The sequence below is a fragment of the Zingiber officinale genome, chromosome 1A (assembly GCF_018446385.1).
Source record: "Zingiber officinale cultivar Zhangliang chromosome 1A, Zo_v1.1, whole genome shotgun sequence".
NCBI classification, from domain to species: Eukaryota; Viridiplantae; Streptophyta; class Magnoliopsida; order Zingiberales; family Zingiberaceae; genus Zingiber; species Zingiber officinale.
In genome coordinates, this window is record NC_055987.1 from 173,837,862 (window position 1) to 173,843,687 (window position 5,826).

The window sequence follows — 5,826 nt, forward strand, 5'->3', positions numbered from 1 at the left end:
CCTAGGGTTTCCGGTTGGAAATCCGAAGTCAGACCCGGACAGTCCGACGACTGTCAACTATATCCATTATATCTGTTTCTGTGCTAACTTTGTTTTGCAGGGTTTGTGTTTTGGGCTAACACAATTTGCAGGAACAAAGAAGCAACTTAGACCTCGGATGAACAGTATCTGAGGCGCCTCCATGGGGCTTGGAGGCGCCTCGGGTGCTAGCCGAAGCCATCTGTCCAGAAACACTGGAGGCGCCCTATATGGACTTGAAGGCACCTTGGAGCTGGGGTTCAAGGCGCCTTGGACTGGCCTTTAAGGCGCCTTAAGGAGGATAAGTGCAGAAGGAGTCTGTGCTGATCTACGCGGCTGAATCGGCTCGTTGGAGGCACCTCGGACAGCCTTGGAGGCGCCTCCAGCACTGTCTATAAGGGGACTTCGAACAGTAGCTCAGGACAACTTCTTCCAAGCGATCTTTCTGCTACAAGCTGCTTACGAGACTATCCCGAAGTGCTGCAACGAGATCCCGACGACCCGGAGCTTCAATTTTCAGTATTTCGTTGTCGGTATAAAGTTTGTTTACTGCTTTTACATTGTACTTAGTTTGTAATAACAACTTTCGAGCTTATAGTTGTTACCCACCAGAAGCGATCAACGATCGTGGGCCTTGGAGTAGGAGTTGCCACAGGTTCCGAACCAAGTAACCAACTTGTGTTAGCGTGTGCTCTTTTATTTTTCCGCTGCGTTTATTTACTCGATTGTGTTACGATTCCGAAACAAACGAAATAGTCACAAGCGCTATTCACCCCCCCCTAGCACTTTCGATCCAACAATTGACATCAGAGCGGGGTCGCGTTGATCTGGTGCAACTACCAATCACGCAATTTTTTTACGTGGTATTGTCAGTTTTACGAAGTCAATTAGAATTAGCTTAATAGCTATATTCTAATTAATTTTTCGAATCAGTTTTTGCTCGAGACTGTTGCAACACCACTCGAGTTCGCAAATTCTTAACTTTATTTCCCGCACTCTAATCCAAGACCTAGTCTTAGGATATTTCTATTTTTTTGTTGCATATCGCTAACGGCCCGACAAGAAGGTTTCAGCACCGTTCGCCCCCCACTTTTCTCCGGAGAAGACTTCGGATATTGGAAGGGGCGAATGGAAACCTTTCTCAAGACACAGTTCGACACGTGGATGATTATCAAGACTGGACTACAACTGCCATCCGACGAAGATGGTAAGCCAACACCCTGCGAAAAATGGGAATCGACCCTAATCAAGAAGGTGGAAGCTGATGCCAGAGCAACCTGCACCCTCCAGTGCGAACTGACCAAGGAGGAACTCAACAAAGTTGGACCATTCTCCAGCGCAAAAGAGCTTTGGGAGAAGCTGATCAAACTCCATGAGGGCACCTCCGACACTAAGGCAAGCAAGAGAGATCTCTTGTTCAATAAATTATATAATTTGAAAATACAGGAAGACGAGACGGCCAGCCAACTTCACGCTCGTATACAAGACATCCTAAACTCCCTCCATGCGATCGGGCAAAAGGTCGAGAACAGAGACATCACAAGGTACGCACTTAATGCTTTTCCGAGGAGCACATTGTGGGCATCAATGGTAGATGCCTACAAAGTCTCCAAGGATTTATCTTCCATTAGATTAGATGAATTATTTTCTGAATTTGAACTTCATGAGCAGACTAATACACAGCCACCCGAGAAAGGTGTAGCTTTGCTTGCAGGTACTAGTAGAACACGCGAACCAAGATCACGGCGAAGAACTGAGCCAGAGTCGGAACCAGAACCAGACGAAGACGATGAAGATGATGAACTAACAACCGAACTCGTGAACTTGGTAAAGAAGCTCTACAAGAAAAAGAAGAGCTTCTACAAGAAAAAGAAGAGCTTCAACAAGAAAGACCTAAAGAAGGCAATCCAATCCAAGGAGGGTCAACCGAGCCCAAAGGTCAAGTTTGAGGTGACCTGCTACGGATGCAACCAGAAGGGGCATATCAAGGCTAACTGCCCCAATCAGAAGGATGCAAAGAGGCAAAGAAAGAAGAAGGTACTAAAAGAAACCTTTGAAGAATCTTCAGAAGAGGATACCGACAACTAGCTCGAACAGACGAGCCTTCCTGCCCTGATGGCCCGAGACCATATCGATGTGTCCAAGAGCGAGAGCGAGTCGGAAGTAGAATCGGAAAGAAGCCACGGATCCGTATCCATTTCCGAAGGGCCCGATCCCTCTGTAAGTATCCCTCGACTAAACAACCTAGTTAATTACTTGTTACAAAAATTAGCTAAGTCTAATCTTAAAATTAAATCACTTCTAAAGGAAGTAGCTATCCTTAAAGAAGTGACTAACTCCGAATCTTTGACTGAACCAGTTCAGACTGAAAACTCGACTCAAGTCCAAAAACTTGAGGAAGAGAATTCCAGCCCGAAAACTCAGGTCAAGGATCTGGAGAAAACGTTAGAACGATTCTCTTTGGGTTCCAAGAACCTTGACCTAATTCTTGGAACACAAAGGGAAATCTACAATAGAACTGGACTAGGATATAAATCGAAAAAGAAATATAAATCATATTTATCACTTATACAAAGAACAAATAGAAAAATGGTCCAAGCATGGGTCCCCAAGTCCAATCTGATCAATCAAGTTGGACTTAGACAATATTGGTGTAACGACCCGCCTCCTACTGAACTAGGATGCGAGGCCGGACCGTCACATTATGCTAACTATTCTTGTGCGGAAATAAACTGAATTAATCAAAACTCCATGCTGTGTGCTATAGAATTCGAACTTTGTGTTCGGGATACATTACTGGAGTTATACAGATGCTAAAGAAGGGATCTTAACTTTCTATTTGTTCAAAAACTGAAATGAGGCCCTTCCAGCTGAAATCAGACACTTCAATCGATCGGCTGATCGATTGGAGTTGTCTGATCGATCCACTGATCGATTCAGCGTGCTACTGTGAACGGAAGAATTTCTGGATCGATCGACTGATCGATCCAGTCTGGTCAATCGATCCAATGATCGATTCAACGTGCTACTGTGCACGGGGTAAATTCTGAATCAATCGGCTGATAGATCCAGGATGTTCAATCGATCCAATGATCGACTCAGAAGCTCTCTGTTCACGGAAACAAATTTATCGATCGATCGGCTGATCGACCCATGGTCGATCGATCAGCTGATCGATTTATCATCTTTCTGTTCGTGACAGATCGCTTCCCAATCGATCGGCTGATCGATTGAGGATTCCTCAATCGATCAGTTGATCGATCCCATAGTGTTCTGTATGCGGGGACTTCCTCCAATCGATCGGCTGATCGATTGAGGACTTCTCAATCGATCAATTGATCGATTGAGTTTCTGATTTCTGCAGAAATCTCACCCGAACTCGTACAGGACTCTCCAGAACTAAACTAAGAGCATAATATCACTACTAGACATATCATTACTCACATTTACTATCTATTAGTAAGACAATTAGCAATCGAAGCATGGCATAATACTTAAGTTCACTATTTCTGATACTTATCATCCTAAAAGTGCAGAAAGGTAATAACATAAGAAAATACTAAAGTTTAACTTTGCTAAGTTCCAAAGATCTTTATTCCAAGTTCCTCTTCCACACACATCCTAATCGCATTGACCTCCAGCCTCCACTAATCCATCTTTCCTTTGCCTTTATCTGCAGTATAAGGAAAAATAAAACTATAAGCTTGGGAGCTTAGTAAGAAACCATCTACCTCACAAAATCATGCATTCAACGAAATCATGCTTTCTTTTAAAAGATGCTATGCTGATATACATGATGAGAATAATACTAGAATACTGAAACATGGCAATCAACTACTAAACATAACTATTGGTTGTATCAACAAGCTAACTAAATCGATACATGAGCTAAGCTATTTGTTATAACATTGAGCAAACTAAACTGGAGCTAAGCTGAATTCACATATCTAATTTGTGAAGTTTGAAAACTATTTTCATACATAGATAAAAATACTAAACATGTTGCTGATGGGTCCGACAACTGTACTTGCTATGCGCGCATCCCTAACTAGACTCGGGGTTGCAAATCCCGATTCTAGTAGGGTTACTAGGTTATCTAAACCTAGGGACGACTGTGGGAACCCAACCCAAGGACAACTGAAGTCCAGTACAGTGCCACTGATAAAATAAATACTGTTTATAGCTAATTTATCATATCTTGCTGTTTACTAGGTTATCTGAACCTAGAGCTAGGTTATCTGAACCTAGAGCTAGGTTATCTGAACCTAGAGACGACTATGGGATCCCACCCATTGGACCGTAGTCCTATATCACTGAAGCAAGGCTATGTTTGCTAATTAAAATGCATCTAGGCATTAACTGAACTATTAAAACACCTACTGTAGCATATAACTGTATTAGACATTTTATCAAGCACCTGGTGTGCTCTAACCCTACATATGGTTGCACTATGAACATAATCGTGAACTAGAGACATAAAAACATGCGATTAGCTACTTATACTACAGGTGAGGGGTTACTTACATCCTACGCTAGTTTTCTTACAAATTTGATCGCTAGACTTCCGGAGAAGACTATCTCTTCGGTGATCCTCTCGCGTCTATGCGTTCTTCTCGCGGAGAGGAACGTCCTCGTATCTGAGATGTCGCCGGAAAGTGCTCCTACGCCCCTAGGGATGAATCCCTAGGTCTCCTTGGCCTTGGGCGCCGAGATGTGAGGGAGAGGGAGACGGCGTCGGGTGAGGGTGAGGGAGAAGATATTTTGCCGATAACAATTCTAACAATAAATCACTTAATTTTCCTATTTATATTAAGTGATTTATATCACCCCAACTAAACCTTAAATATAATTGCTCCCTTTCCTTTCAGCACACCCTTGCTGGAGCCACATGGTTACAAAAGCTATCTATAAGTCGTAGGGTTCGCTAGGTCTCGAGTTCAATTCCCGCTTAGGCTATTTTACGTTTTTATTTATTTTTGCTACTTCGGCTATTCTAAAAATTCCATAAAAATATTCTAAAATTCCAGAAAAAAATCATAGAATATTTCTAAAGTTAATTTGAGAATTTTCGGGCGTTACAATCCCCCATACCTTATAAAAAGTTTATCCTCGAACTTAGAATAACTCTGGGTACTTCTGCCTCATGCTAGCTTCTGTCTCCCAAGTTGTCTCTTCTGTTGTGTGATTTTGCCAAATGACTTTTACTAATGGTACTTCCTTATTCCGCAATTTCTTAACTGCTCGATCTATTATCTGAATAGGCCGACTATCATAGCTGAGGTCTTCGCGAACTTGTACCGACTGGGGCTCAATCACTTGGGTGACATCTGGGATATGCTTCTTCAGCATAGAGATATGGAATACATTATGAATAGCTGACATCTCCTAGGGTAGCTCTAGCTCATATGCTACCTTGCCAACTCTTCTAGTAATAAGGTATGGTCCCACATATCTGGGACTCAATTTGCCCTTCTTCCCGAAACGCATTACTCCCTTCATGGGAGCTACTCTGAGGAACACTGTATCCCCAACTGTAAACTCTAAGGGTCGACGCTGTGTATCAGCATAACTTTTCTGGCGGCTTTGAGCTGTCTCTATCCTCTGACGGATCTGTTGTATAGCTGTTGTGGTATCTGCCACTAGATCTGTCTGAAGTTCTAGCTCTTTCTGTTCACCACTCTCATACCAGCAGATTGGAGATCTACACCTCCGCCCATAGAGAGCCTCGTAGGGTGCCATGCTGATAGTGGTCTGATAGCTATTGTTGTATGCAAATTCTGCTAAACTCAGATATTTGCACCAACTTCC